Source organism: Cetorhinus maximus, chromosome 23, assembly GCF_964194155.1.
Source record: "Cetorhinus maximus chromosome 23, sCetMax3.hap1.1, whole genome shotgun sequence".
NCBI lineage: Eukaryota > Metazoa > Chordata > Chondrichthyes > Lamniformes > Cetorhinidae > Cetorhinus > Cetorhinus maximus.
Genome location: NC_135901.1, coordinates 13801435 through 13817530, shown reverse-complemented (window position 1 = coordinate 13817530; position 16096 = coordinate 13801435).

The following is a 16096-nucleotide window of genomic DNA, read 5'->3' as shown; positions in this document are numbered from 1 at the left end:
TTCTGTGGCAATGAATTCCATAAATTCACCACTGTCTGGCTAAAGAAGCTTCTCCTCATCTCCCTTCTAAAAGGTCTTCCCTTTACTCTGAGGCTGTGCCCTCGGGTCCTAGTCTCTCCTACTAATGGAAACATCTTCCCCACGTCCACTCTATCCAGGCCTTTCAGTATTCTGTAAGTTTTAATCAGATCCCCCCTCATCCTTCTAAACTCCATCGAGTATAGACCCAGAGTCTCTCAAACGTTCCTCAAATGTTAAGCCTTTCATTCCTGGGATCATTCTCGCGAACCTCCTCTGGACCCTCTCCAGGGCCAGAACATCCTTCCTGAGGTACGGGGCCCAGAATTGCTCATAATATTCTAAATGTGGTCTGACCAGAGCCTTATAAAGCCTCAACAGCACATCCCTGCTTTTATATTCTAGTCCTCTCGAAATAAATGCCAGCATTGCATTTGCCTTCCTAACTACCGACTCAACCTGCAAGTTAACCTTAAGAGAATCCTGGACTAGGACTCCCAAGTCCCTTTGCACTTCAGATTTCTGAATTCTCTCCCCATTTAGAAAATAGTTTATGCCTCTATTCTTCCTACCAAAGTGCATGACCTCACACTTCCCTACGTTGTATTCCACCTGCTACCTCTTTGCCCATTCTCCTAACCTGTCCAAATCCTTCTGTAGCCTCCCTACTTCGTCAGTGCTACCTGTCCCTCCACCTATCTTTGTATCATATGAAAACTTAGCCAGAATGCCCTCGGTTCCTTCATCTAGATCATTAATGTATAAAGTGAAAGGTTGTTGTCCCAACACTGAACTCTGCGGAACTCTACTAGTCACCAACCGCCATCCTGAGAAGGATCCCCTTATCCCCACTCTCTGCCTCCTGCTAGACAGCCAATCTTCTATCCATGCTAGTACCTTGCCTCTAACACCATGGGCTCTTATCTTACTGAACAGCCTCCTGTGCAGCACCTTGTCAAAGGCCTTCTGGAAGTCCAAGTAGATAGCATCCATTGGCTCTCCTTTGTCTAACCTACTCGTTACCTCCTCAAAGAATTCTAACAGATTTGTCTGATATGACCTCCCCTTGATGAAACCATGCTGACTTTGCCCTATTTTACAATGCACGTCCAAGTATTCTGAAATCTCATTCTTAATAATGGACTCTAAAATCTCACCAGCGACTGAGGTCAGGCTAATCGGCCTGTAATTTGCCGTCTTTTTCCTCACTCCCTTCTTAAACAGGGGGGTTACATTAGTGCTTTTCCAGTCCTCTGGGACCCTCCCTGACTCCAGTGATTCCTGAAAGATCACCACTAACGCCACCACTATCTCTTCAGCTATCTCCTTCAGAACTCTGGGGTATAATCCATCTGGTCCAGGTGATTTATCCACCTTCAGACCTTTCAGTTTTCATAGCACCTTCTCCTTGGCAATGGCCACCATACTCACCTCTGCCCCCCGTCTCTCTTGAACTTTGGGGATGTTACTCATGTCTTCCACCGTAAGGACTGACGCAAGGTACCTATTCAGTTCCTCCACCATTTCTTTGTTCCCCACTACTACTTCTCCAGCGTCATTTTCCAGCGGCCCAATGTCCACTCTTGCCTCTCCCTTACCCTTTATATCCCTAAAAAAAAAACTCTTGCAATCTTCTTTTATATTACTGGCTACTTTACCCTCATATTTAATCTTCTCCCTCCTTATTTCTTTTTTAGTTGTCCTCTGTTGGTCGTTGTACGCTTCCCAAACCCTTGGGTTCCCACTGCTCTTCGCCGCATTGTATGCTTTATCTTTAGCTTTTATGCTGTCCCTGATGTCAGCCATGGTTGCCTCGTCCTCCCTTTAGAATACTTCTTCTTCCTAGGGATGAATTTTTGCTGTGTCTCCCAAATTACTCCCAGAAGCTCCTGGCATTACTGTTCCACTGTCTTTCCTGCTAGGCTCATCTCCCAGTCAATTCTGGCCAGCTCCTCCCTCATGCCTCTGTAGTTGCCATTATTCAACTGTAATACCGTTACATCTGATTCCAGCTTTTTCCTCTCAAATTGCAGGGTAAATTCTATCATTAACAATCCCGAGTTTGCTGGTGACAATGAAGAGGCCAGGGTTTTATTCCCACCACCCTCGCCTCCAGAAGCGCAGCCATTCCCCTATCAGGACATTGACTGCAGTCCAGCTTGGGGTGTTTCCATTCAATGTCAGACAGCTCACCACCGACGGATCTCACAGAACCAGAGAGACAGAAGGAAGTGAATTGAAAGCACCTTGAGACATGACAGCAAATTATTGAGGGTGGGGATTAGAACGTGCGTCTTGCAATCTGCTTCCGTGATGACCCGACGGTCGGGTCGGGTTCTGCAGTTTGTTTCTGTCGGCCGCTGCTGGAAACAGTTGGTGACAGTTTGATCCGAGGTGAATGTGGTTTCCTCTCTGTTTGTGTTTGAGCGGCTGACAGAGCCGCTGACATTGTCGCTGCCTCTGCCGCCGATTCTATGCAACCCGCAAGGCAGGAGCTCATATTCACAGTCCAAAGGCAGTTTTTGTACAGGGATGACACTGTTTTCCATCACTGTGAGTGAGAGCGCAGTAATACACGGCAGCGTCAGTCAGCTGCAGACTCGAGATGGTTAAACTGGTGAATTTATTCGAGGTCTGGAGCTCTGCAGAGAAACGGCTTTTGGCAAACTCTGCTTTATCTTCACCACCGCCCGAGTATTTCCGCAATATAAACTCAGGCTGCGAGTCTGGGTGTTGCCGGTACCAGTATAAATAATAGCTGCTCTTTGTAGTATCATAGGTACAGCTTAAGGTCACCGTTTCTCCTTCTGTCTTAACATCCGAGGACAGCGGCTGAGTGACAGAATCTCCATGAATCACATCTGAAAATCATGTTCAAACAGAAACAATCAGGTCGAGGATCGTTTAAAATTCACGTTTTATCCATGTGTTTAAAATAGGAGGAAATATTAAATGAGTCTGGTCCACATCTACCTGTCAGAAATGATCCCCACACAACCCAGATGCTGAGTAGCCGCATTGTCGCTGTCCGGTCTGTAAAAGGGGAGTTGGATATTTGAAGATACCCGTTCTAAACCCCACCCTCAATAATCTGCTGTCGTGTCTCAGGATGTTCTCATCTCACTTTCGTGTGTCCCCAGTGGTGATGTGAGGACGTCAGCTGGTGAGCTGGCTCCCAATGCAATGAAACATCCCGAGCTGGGGTACAGCCAGTGTTCTTGTAGGCGAAATGATTTCGCAGTTAGACACGTGGGACAGGAAACTGAAACCTTTCTTTACTTGTTGTAACCGGAAACACGAGATTGCCAATTGGGGTTGTTTATTCTGGCGTCAATTCTTCAGCTCATGTTCCAGTATCTTTACCATTAGGGCACAGATAACCGTGGCTCCAGTGAGATGTCCCTCCTCAACCAGTGAAGCAGTGAACTAACAGTCACTCCGCATTTTTCCAGAGTGGTTTTTAGATCCGTCATTTTAAAAGGATGATACCTGCTGTTACTGAGCATACAACTGAGTAATCACGTAGGATAAACTCGCGCTGTAAGTTAATCAGCGTTACCAGCACTGTCCTTTTCTGTGGTTTGCATTTAAATCTCTGTTTCAATTTGTTCTGCTGAATTCTGACATCTATCGTGTTGTAATGGTTAATCTAAACATTCATAATCTACAGGTTTAGAATTTGCGATGAGAGAGAATTAAGGGGTGCGGCGCAACGGTGCTATTTTTTAGCAATTTACCTCTGATCGGTTTAAAGCGGGCGGGGACAGAGCGCGGAGAGCGAGTTCAAATTCTCCAGGTTGAGGTGTAGAGTGTGTTTTCGTTAACAAGAGTTCAACACCAGCAGGACTGTTTTTACAACTTTAGCTAGTGTCAGGAAAAAGCAGTGCAGCAGAATAGGAAATAAACTACAGCCGTTTTTAGCTTGTCTTGCACTCCTTTAACATTCACTTCCACCATTGGTGCAGTAAGAAATATTGTTATCTTCCGCCTTCTGGTGGCTATTCTGAGAAATTTTCAGGCGCCCTTGGTGAGGTTGTACTAGATTCTTTGTTTAAACAGCGACCTGATGCGACAGTTCATTTTACAGGATGTTCAGTTTCAGCGGCCCTGACTTAATATTCTGAGAAGAAACAAATTTATTAATTTATCATTAATGTAAAGACTGCAACAAGGAAGGGGAGGCGGTGGCATAGTGGTATTGTCACTGGACTGGTAATCCAGAGACACAGGGTAATGCTCCACCACGGCAGATGGTGGAATTTGACTTCAATAAAAAACTGGAATCAAAAGTCTGATGATGGTGATCATGAAACCATTGTCGATTGTCGTTAAAAAAAACCCATCTGTTTCACTATTGTCCTTTAGGCAAGGAAATCTGCCGTCCTTACCTGGTCTGGTCTACACGTGACTCCAGACCCATTACAAAGTGGTTGACTCTGAACAAGGGAAATTAGAGATTAGCAGCAAATATTGGCCCAGCCAGCGGCACCCATATCCCATGAACGAATGAAAAAGAATATGGGTAAAAAGTGAAGAAAGACAATGAGAGGAAACAGACAGGGAAATTATATCGAAAGGCAGAAGGTCAGTTAAGGTTCCACACATGCATTTTTTAAAATTATAAATGCAAGTTGTTGATATAATTTTACAAGTGGCCCCCTCCTGTACTTGCTGAGTGTTGTTTTTCATTGCAGTTTAAATAAACCACTTGTTCATCTCACGGCGGTGGTTGAATTATTGCTTCTGTTTCAGTCCTGCGGCCTGCCCTCTAGTGATTCTAACTGGAACTTTCAGTGTGGGTTTTTGTCCGGGACCCGCTGTATCTCTGCAGCATTGTGGGCTCCATGGCACAGAAATACACGGCGGTGTCGGAGAACAGCGCTTTGCTAGCCGTTAACTCAGTAGTTTTGGCCGCCTTACTAAACGTCGAAAAGAATCACTCTGTAAAGCCTGGGTTCCGCTTTGCTATTCCTCCATAGAGATAAAACACAAACTGTGGAGGCTGCCTGGGCTGCTGACTGTACCAAAACACATAAGGGCTGGGATCGCTTGTCTTCAAGGTACAGTTTATGGCAACATACTTTTCCTCTTTGACCGTCATTTCAGGTAGCGACTGCTCCACCGAATCAAGATTACTCCATTCCGACATAGATAATCACAATGTTTATCGTTACATCATCATTACAAGCATTTTGTTATTTATAGTGTTTGGGATACGGCAACAAGGGGGAGGGTGATTTTTTACTGGGAAGCATACACTTACTGAGAAGAGATATAAAAACGAGGAGTGATCTAAGATAGTTCCACATGATGTTCCTTCCCTGAGTCTGTAACTCTGCAGCCTGTGAAATCCTCTGGCAGTGTAGAAATAGGAATCGCCTCGCCACTGCGCCTCTGATCCAACCAGTGACAAACAGGGAAAAACAACAACAATCTTTGCAATAAAACACGGCGGGCAAGGCGGGTCAGGGCCAGAACAGCAAATGGAAGCTGTGGGCGGGGCTACAGCGTGCAATGTTGTCACACGTAGGAGTTATCTGCAAGGAACTGAACTCAATAATAATCACACTTCGAAAATGATATCACTTTTCTTCTCTGTGAGAAAAATAGCTTATTCTTCATTCCATATTGCGGGCTCGCAACAGGGGGGTGGGGGGTGGGGGGTTGGGGGGTGGGTCAGGGTTAATATATTATTCAGTAGTATGCAAAATCTTCATCAGTGATAAGATTTGAAATCAGGGCTGAATACATGAGCAGCCGGGTTGAAGCTCTTCTGAAATAATGTGCAATGTAGCAGAAAAATCTTTTATCACTTATATTAAAAACTGGAAAAAGTAAATGTGCACAATTTTCGAGAGAGACTGAAGATACGAGTGGTAAGGAACAAATAGGAACGGAAAGAAGTCGAAAACCAAAATAAAGTTTGAATGAAGGCATCACGGATCGATTTGTCAATCTCATGCCTATTATTAATGCAAGGCGCAATCACAGACTAATGTGACTGTTCAGGTGGACGTCACCTGTTATTGTTATTGGGTGCTGTGTTTTGCTGCAATATTCACTCTCACTGTGGAAACTGAATTACCGGTGTGTGCGCGCCCCCTGGTGAGCACTGGATGAAACTGCCTGTGACGCTTTTGTACGGGATCCGCGAAATCCCTGCAGCAGTGTGGGCTCCATGGCACAGAAATAAACGGCGCTGTCGGGGATCAGTGTGTTGTTGATCGTTCGCTCGACAATCTTGTTATTTTTATCAAATGTGGAAGAGAATCGATCATTGATGTCGGTGCTCCTGTGCACATTCTCACCAATAAGACGAAACATGTACATAGGAGGTTTCCCGGGGCGCTGGCTGTCCCAGTACACAGTAGGGCTGAGATCGCTTTTTCTCAACGTGCAGGTTAATGTGACATTACTTTATTCGTCAACCGTTATTTCAGGAACTAGTTGTTCCACCCTGTCTTGGTAGTTCCATTCTAAGATAAATAACAGTAACAGGCAATCAGCACCAGCCTCCTATTGATCAACATAATCATCATTATCGCCATCACTATTATTTTATCAACAGTAACATTTGGGTTACAGCATTCAGGAGGGGAATTGAGTTTTACTGGGAAGGAAATACTTACTGAGAAGTGACATATGATGAGGAGCGGAGTGAGACGGTTGCCCAAGGCATTTCCTGAGTCTGTAACTCTGCAGTGCGAGAAATCCTCTGCCGGAGCTGAAATACAGACCCCCGTCCCACTACACTGCTGACCCAACCAATTACAGGAATGGAGCAGCGGCAGCAATCTCTCCAATAATCGAGTCAGAGCGAGAGCAGCAAATGGAAGCTGTGGGCGGGGATACCGCAGGCCCAATATTGGGTGAAGTGTGCGGTGACTCTCAGCTGCACTCGGAACTGATGGAGCCGAAATATCGACTGTTGAATTTCCAGAAGTCAGTGACCATCCTGCACCTGCTCAATGTTCAATCGACTGAGAACAAATGAAGCGGAAGGGGAATGAAGATACTGGAATTATAAGATCTTAGAGCAAGGAGAGGCTACTCGACATCTGGCAACTCTTTGAAAGAGTTATCCGATTCGTCTTTCAACCCCTGCATTGCCTACATAGCCCTCCACCCTTCTCAAGGCATATTCACTTTCCTTCTGAAAATTATCCTTGAATCTGCTTCCGACGCCTCTTTGGACACCACTTTCCAGAATTTAACAAATGACAGTCTATTAAATGAATATAATATATCAGTGGATGTTTTTAACACCTACATCGGGGCGCTTGTGTTATCCACTGTTCTGTCAGTGGGAACAGTTACGTGTGATGTACTGTAACAAAACCACATAATTCTGAGCGCCTCAATTCAGTCTCACCTTTACCTTCTTTGATATAAGGACAGGAGGTCTTGTGGCGCAATGGGTAATGCCCCTGTCACTGAGCCTGGCCCCCTCCAGAGCTTTATGGCCAAAGAAGATTCATTACCTGGTCAAGCAGGTACCGACTTAAAATTTCTTCTTATATACGCCAATGACAGGTTGTAAGAGTTGGAGAGATTCCTGGCCAACCATGTGATAGAATGACATTGGAGCCGCTACCACCACCATTCACAGCTCCATGTGTGTGTAGTTATGACTGTGTCCAGCAGAGGGTAGATAGCTAAAGGTGTGTGTGTGTGTGTGAGTGATTATGACAGTGTCCAGCAGAGGGTAGAATGCAAAAGGTGTGTGTGCGCCTGTGTGTGCGTGATTCGGGCAGTATCCAGCAGAGGGTAGATTGCTAAAGGTGTGTGTGTGCGTGTGTGTGTGCGTGATTCCGGCAGTGTCCAGCAGAGGGTAGATTGCTAAAGGTGTTTGTGTGTGTGTGTGTGTGTGTGTGTGTGTCTGTGTGTGAGTGTGATTTTGACAGTGTGCAGCAGAGGGTAGATTGCGAAAGATATTTGTGTGTGAATGTGTGTGTGTGTGAAGGGAACTCTTGAGGAAGCAGAGAGAGAAGGAGCCCAGGGAAATTGAGTTAAAATATGCAACACCAACATGTAATAGATTCCACCATTTCAAAAAAAGCAGTCATTCAATTTCCCTATTCTTCTTGGCAAGGAGATATACCTTTCTTAAGAAATATGTTCCTATTTAACACCTTCTTGCAAAGACAATTAACCATCCGATATCCTTTGCAGCCTCTTGATAGCTTTTACTTTCCAAAATAACTCTGTGTCATCGGAAAGCTTCGGAACATTTAATCTGTTCCTTTTCCATCTTGATAACCTCCAGTTGGACATCAGCGGTCCAGGGAATATGTCTTCCCCAATCCTGCTCTGTAAATCCAAGTCATTTCCTCTGTAAGAATAGTGAGTGTAATCCAGGTCAGGGCGCTTCGAGTTACTGTCCGCTCCCTCAAAACCTGCCGGTCTCGCCGCACCACAGGGGACACAGGAAGTGAGGTGTAAACATCCTGAGACACGACAACGGGTTATTGAGGGCGGGGAATAAAAGGGTGTCTTCAACTATCGAGCAGCCTTTGACAGGGCGGAGAGAGACAATGCAGCTACTCAGCGTCTGGGTTGTTTGTGCAGCAATTCTGACAGGTGATCCTGAAGGGAATACATTTCATATTTCTCTCATTTCCCAGGCATGGGTTCAATCAGATTTGAATCAAATGTCGATCTTAACTTCTCTGTTTTAATATATTTTTTCCAGACGGGACTCATGGAGATTCTGTCACTCAGCCACTCTCATCAGACGTTAAGACAGAAGGAGAGGATGTGACTTTAAACTGTAACTATGATACTACAGGGAGCAGCTATACGCTATACTGGTACCGACAACACCCAGACACACAGCCCCAGTTTGTACTGTTCAAGAATACTAATAGCTATGAAGAAAAGGCAGAATTTGCGGGACGTCGCTTCTCTGTAGAGCTCCAGGTCGCCACTAAATTCACCAGTTTAACCATCTCGGGTCTGCAGCTGACGGACGCTGCCCTCTATTACTGCGCTTTCAGACTCACAGTGATGAAAATCAGTCTCACCCCCGTACAAAAACTGCCTCCGCACTGTTAGAGGGAGCTCCTATCTGTTGGGGTTTGTGTAGAATCGCGGGAAGATGAAGCTACAATGCGCAGCGGCGCTCTCAGCCGCTCAGACACACACAGAGAGAGGAAACCACATGAACCTCGGATCCAACTGTCAGCCAACTGTTCCCAGGAGCGGCCGGGAAAATCAAACAAACTGCAGAGTCCGATCCGTCAGCTAGACGTGGAATGGAATCGTATCTGAAAACACCCTACCCAATCCTCAGTAGTTGTTCAAGATCACCAGTATATCAAGGCTAATTGAGAAGGGATACATTCTAGATTGAGGGAGAGATCCGAAAAAATAATACACACTGAGGGCGCTCTATGCTTCGTTTAATCATCACAGGGCTGTACTGGGCCAGCCATATAAATACTATGGCTATAAGGGCAGGTCGGAGACTAGGAATCCTGCGAGTAACTCACCACCCACTCCCCAAAGCATGTCCACCATCTACAAGGCACAAGTCGGGAGTGTGATGGAATACTCTCTACTTGTCTGGATGAGGGCAGCTCCCACAACACTCAAGAAGCTTGACATAATCCAGGGCAAAGCAGGCTCCTTGATTGACACCACAAACATTCACTCCCTCCACCACTGACGCACAGTAGCAGCAGTGTGTACCATCTAAAAGATGCACTGCAGGAATTCACCAAAGATCCTTAGACAGCACCTTCTAAACCCACGACCTCTACCATCTGGAAGGACAAGGGCAGCAGATAGATAGGAACACCTGCAAAAATAGGACAGCAAAGGAGGTAAAAAAGACATCGATGCATTTATGAACACAACTTTGGTTTATATTGCGAGTTGAAATAAACTACTATAAATCCAGAACTGAATGTCATCTGCATTCAAAGGTGAAAATATGACTAAAGGAGGGAAGGCTGTGTGCAAGAGAAGGCAATCCAAGCCCTAACATGTGTGAAAAACCTTAAACGTCTCACAACTCAGTTTTGCGCTGCTTTCTGATATATCAGGCAGGTCTCCTTGAAACTGAAGTGGAGCCTGAATTTTCCCTCCTGCTCATTGGTGTGAGGGAGCACTCTAGTGGGCACTGACTGGCACTCTCGGTGTGAGGTTTTCTACAGGCTCCTGGAAGACATGTTCACTGTTATTTGTTATTCATTCATGGGATGTGGGCTTCGCTGGCTGGGCCAGCATTTATTGCCTTTGCGTAATTGACCTTTGAGAAGTTGGTGGTGAGCTATCTTCTTGAAGCGATGTAGTCCATGTGATGCAGGTTCAGCCAAAGTGCTGTTGGGAACGGAGTTCCAGGATTTTGACCCAGCGACAGACATGGAACTGCATGCAGTAAGTACTGCATGTATCACAATTGCAATGAAGCACATCAAAGTGAAACAGTTATGTAGATATCTTAAATAAAATTGCGCTGTCTGCTAAAGAGCAGGTTGGACTGTCTGTAATGGCTGTTGAAGGGTCATGAGGACTCGAAACGTCAACTCTTTTCCTCTCCGCTGATGCTGCCAGACCTGCTGAGTTTTTCCAGGTAATTCTGTTTTTGTTTTGGATTTCCAGCATCCGTAGTTTTTTGTTTTTATTAATGTTGTTTTCTTGTTGCTGTGTGAACTGTCGCAATGAACTGACCCCGGAGTCTCTTTCCCCCGGGATCGACAAAACCCGTCACGTCTCTTCTTCTTTCATTCTCAATCTTTCATTGCCAGTTTGAGTCGGTTCTCCTTTCGGCCCCTTCAACAAATCCATTTGGACGGACAAGTGGCAGCTGAAATTTAATGTCTGGAAGTGTGAAGTGATTCATTTTGGTGGGAGAGGAGAGGAAACTGAAAATAATAATTACAATTTTAAAGGGGCTTCTATGTTGCACAGTGAGTGGTTCGGATCAGGAATGTATCAAAGCGGTTCGGTTCCACGAGGGAATGGACGCATTTTTACCATCGCAAACTTCACTCACATTAGTTGTGTAGCTTCACATTAAAGAGGCTCAGAGAGAAAAAGCAGGTTGGAAAGATGCAAGAGGAGATTGTTTCTTTTTGTATGTTTTTTCAGTGGAGACCGTTCAGTTACTGAATGTTACAAAGTGGAGAGTGATTGAAAATTTCATTCAAGGCAAGGACAATTTTAAGTGCAATGGTGGTAGCGTGGCCGAGTGGTCCAAGATGCTGGAGTTAGACTTTGTTTCTGTTTCACAGTTTCTGTGGAAGCGTGGGTTCAAATCCCTCCATTGTCAGAGCTTCAGACGGTTCATATTTTCAATCAATTTTCAGTTGTAGAGTCATAGAGGCCCACAGCGCAGAAAAAGGCCCTTCGGCCCATCGAGTCTGCGCCCGTCAAACAAGTGCCTAACTATTCTAATCCCATTTTCCAGCATTAGGCCCATAGCTTTGTAAGTCATGGCATCGCAAGTGCACATCCAAATACTTCTTTAACGTTATGAGGGTTTCTGCCTCTTTCACCCTTTCAGGCAGTGAGTTCCAGATTCCCACCACCCTCTGGGTGAAAAAATTCTTCCTCGCATCCCCTCTAAACCTTCCGCCCCTTACCATAAATCTATGCCCCTTGGTTATTGATCCCTCCACTAAGGGGAAAGGTTACTTCCTGTCTACCCTACCTATGCCCCTCATAATTTTATACACCTCAATCAAATCCCTCCTGTGTGCATTCGGTGTGCAGTGCTCCATTCTGGAGGAAAGATCGAGGAGGGACAGCAGAAATTGCAGGGCAGCCAGGAATAGATGGGACTACATTCTTCATTCTCATCTGTAACCACTCTGTCGCTTTATGTGCAAAGCATTAAAAGGTAGATGGTGGCAATGGACGGAGCTGAGTTGCTTATGTACTGGGCTTGAAACCACTTTATGTTTCCTGATACAGGTTCAAATCCTACATATTGAACCTGCAAACTACATTTAGTAGTTTACATTTCTCACTGTTCCTGCTTTAAGAATCAGTTACAGGATTAATTATCTATAAAAAACATATTTCAAATGCTTCCCTGTATTTTTCATTTCCTTTCATCCGCAGGCATCCACCAAATTTGCAGTTGGAAATGGAACAAAAACGGAGCCAATTTGGTGACATCCTGGCTTTCTGGATGTTTGTCTTTCCTTAGGCCGCTGTCACTATCGGTGTCTATGTCTGTGTGTGTTCCTCTGCGTGTGTCAATGTGGTTTAGTTCCCTGAGGGGGGGTAAACGCATTTTTACCATCATAAACTTTACTCACTTTGGTTATGTATCTTCATGGTAAATGGTACAGAGAATAACAGTAGTTTTAAAAGTTGTAAGAGAACCTTTACCTCGTTGTGGCAACCCAGTGGTTAAAACAGTGGACTTACCAAATGAGGTGGTGTGAGTTCGATCCTCGCTGGGGCCTGTAGACAAAATTTAGCTGATGAAAGCGGTGGAAATGTAAGCTGTGGGGAGGATACAGGGGAGTATATCGGCTGTGAAGAGATTTAGACACGTCATGGTAACAGGGATGGAACATGAGAGAATAGTTTCCAGATGTGCAAAGCTATTTAGAAGGTCTGAAAGAAATTGAAAAAAAAGCGGAACTATTTAGGCACAACAAGTAATTAGGAAAGCTGATTGAACGTTATCATTCACTGTGAGGGGAATTGAAGTCAGGAGGTTATACAGGACACTGGTGTGACCATATCTGGAGTACTGTGGAGAGTGTTGGCCTCCTTATTTAAGCAAAGATGTAAATGCGTTAGAAGTCGTTCAGAGAAGGCTTACTGGACTAATAGCAAGGATAGGCGGGCTGTCTTATGAGGAAAGGATGGACAGGCTAGGCCTGTATCCGCTGGAGCTCAGAAAGCTAAGAGGCAACTTGATCGAAATCTTTCAGACCCTGAGGGGTTTTGACAGGGTGGCTGTGAAGAGGATCATTCCTCTTGTGGGAGAATCTGGAACTAGGTGTCACTGTTTAAAAATAGGGGTTCGCTCATTTAAGACAGAGATGAGAGAATTATTTTTCTCTCGAAGGCAGCAGCTCTTCGGATGAAGAAGTGCCAGGGCGGCACCGACAGAAGAGGCGGCAAAGCACCAGGGCATTGGAGGATGAGACACCCGAGCTCCAGAACATTGGAGACAACAAGGAGACCAGCGCACCCCAACTTTGCCTGCAACCTGAGGAGGCCAGTGCACCACAGCCCCTGGAATCTGGGAGCAGTGAGGTAATCATTGCACCCCAGCTCCAGGAAGCCGGAAACATCAATACCCCAGAGGGGGTGAGTTTTGGAGAAGCTTCTCCAGCAAAGGTCATCTCAAAACCCGCTCTCTACGCTAACCTCCAGATGCCACCTGAGCAGAACACTGCTAAGGAGATCTACCTCAGCCCATCCAAAGTGAAGGAATTTGAGCTCACTACGGGTATGAAGGAGCAGACTAAAGGTCTGGGACTCTCAGAGACAATGGGTTTGGTAGGAGAATAAATGCTTTAAAATGGGTTTAAAGATTGTATCCATAAATGTGCATAGCATTAAATCTACTACGCGATGTGTTGCGAACTTGGACTACCTTGCCAAGGTCAAAGCTGACCTGTTGTTTCTGCAGGAGTGTGCAATACCGCACCTCAGCTCCTACAGGCAATGGTCACGATGGTGGTCCCATGGGCCATCGATCTGGTCGGGCGGAAACGACTCTCGTTCCTCCGGCCTGGGTATTCTGCTGCGGGGAGGCAACTTCACCGTCTCCGAGGTTAAGGAGGTGGTGGGCGGGCGCCTCCTCGTAGCAGACGTAATGTACAAGAACGCTCCACTCCGGTTAATTAACGTGTATGGCCCGTCACAAGGGGCTGAGCGGCTGGAGGTTTTTCAGCAGCTCCCACTGCTGCTGGCGACCTCCAGGCCGGTCATTCTGGGCGGTGACTTCAACTGCATCATCGATGCAGCTGGACGATCCAGCAGGGCCGACAGCAGATTGGACGCTACGTCCAGATCCCTGATGGAAACAGTTAAGGATGCCAAGCTGCACGACGTCTTCAGCAACCCTGCAGACGGAGCGCAGCGTAGATACACCTGGTCGCGGCAAGACGGGTCCATTCGTTCCAGAATAGACTTCCTGTTTGTGTCCCGTGCATTCACAGTCAGATCCACCGACGTCAAGCCGGTGTTTTTCTCTGACCACTGCCTCCTACTGGCGGACTGCCACTTGGAGAAGGACCTGAGGGTGGGCAGGGGGGCATGGAAGCTAAATGTGCAACTGCTGACCCCAGAGAACATTGAGGAGCTCAAGAGGGATTACAAAGGTTGGAGAACCGTGAAACCCCTCTTTGAGTCCCTGACACACTGGTGGGAAGCGATCAAGGGAAATATCAAGAGGTTTTTCATCCTCAAAGGCACCCAGAAAGCTAGAAAGGAACAGAGGGAAATGTCCCGACTCCAGAAAAACATGCAGAATCTGCTCCGGCTGCAGTCGATGGGGGTCGATGTCAAGGAGGAACTCCAAGAGGTGAAGAGCCAGCAAGCCTCGCACTTTGCCTCGGAGGCCTCCAAGATCATCTTCCGTTCCAGAGTCCGCTCCCTGGAGCAGGATGAGACGTGCTCACGTTTCTTCTTCCAAAAGGTACACAGAGAGAGCTCTGTGATCAGCAGCCTGAAGGAAGAAGACGGCTCAGTGAAGTCATCACGGTCCGACATTTTGAGGATCAGCAAATCCTTTTATGCGGGATTGTATGACGTGAAGCCCACGGACAGCACGGCCTCCCAGTCCTTCCTGTCCTCTATCACGGAGGTCTTAGACGACAGTACGCGGGAGAGCCTGGACAAACCGCTAACTCCTGATGAACTGACTAAGGCCCTTGAGTCCTTCGAGAAGAGTAAAACTCCCGGAAGCGACGGCTTGCCGGCGGAGTTGTATTCGGCTCTGTGGGACTTGATCGGCCCAGACCTGCTAGGAGTGTACGAGAGTATGCTCCTGGCCGGCAGCATGTCAGAATCCATGAGGAAAGGCATCATCACTCTCATCTACAAGCACAAGGGAGAAAGGGAGGAAATTAGAAATTGGCGACCCATTTCACTGTTGAATGTGGACTATAAGAGTCTGTGTAAGGTCATCGTCAATCGGGTCAAATCCGCTCTAGAATTGGTGATTCACCCTGACCAGACCTGCTCTGTGCCAGGCAGGAAGATCTCTGACAGCCTCGCGCTGCTCAGGGATACGATTGCCTATGTACAGGACAGGGGTGTGGATACCTGCCTCATCAGCTTGGATCAGGAGAAGGCCTTTGACAGAATATCGCACACCTACATGGTGGATGTGCTCTCCAAAATGGGGTTCGGGGAGGGAATTCGAAATTGGATCCAACTGCTCTACACTAACATCAGTAGCGCAGTCTCAATCAATGGGTGGGAAACAGATAGCTTTCCGATTAAATCTGGAGTCAGGCAGGGCTGTCCTCTCTCGCCTGTTCTTTTCGTGTGTTGCATAGAACACTTTGCCGAGTCCATCAGGAAGGATCCGGGCATAAGAGGAGTGACGATCCCAGGCAGTGGAGGCACTCAGGTAAAAGCCTCCCTGTAAATGGATGATGTCGCCATCTTCTGCTCGGATCCGCTGTCGGTGCGCAGACTGATCCACATCTGCGACCAGTTCAAAATGGCCTCGGGAGCCAAGGTAAATTGTGGGAAGAGCGAGGCCATGTTCTTTGGGAACTGGGCTGACCGATCCTTTGTCCCCTTCACTGTCAGGGCTGACGGCCTGAGGGTGCTGGAGATATGGTTCGGAGGGACCAGGGCATGTGTTAGAAACTGGAAGGAGCGAGTGTCTATGGTGAAAAGGAAACTGGGCATGTGGGAGCGACGCTCCCTCTCCATTGCGGGTATGAACCTTGTCATCAGGTGTGAGGCACTCTCGCTGTTGCTGTACGTGGCGCAGGTCTGGCCCATTCCACACTCCTGCATCGTGGCGATCACTCGAGCCATCTTCTGCTTTATCTGGAGGTCAAAAATGGATCGTGTCCGCAGGGACGCGATGTACAAGCCTGTAGATAAAGGGGGAAAAAACGTGCCCAACATCGCCCTCATACTG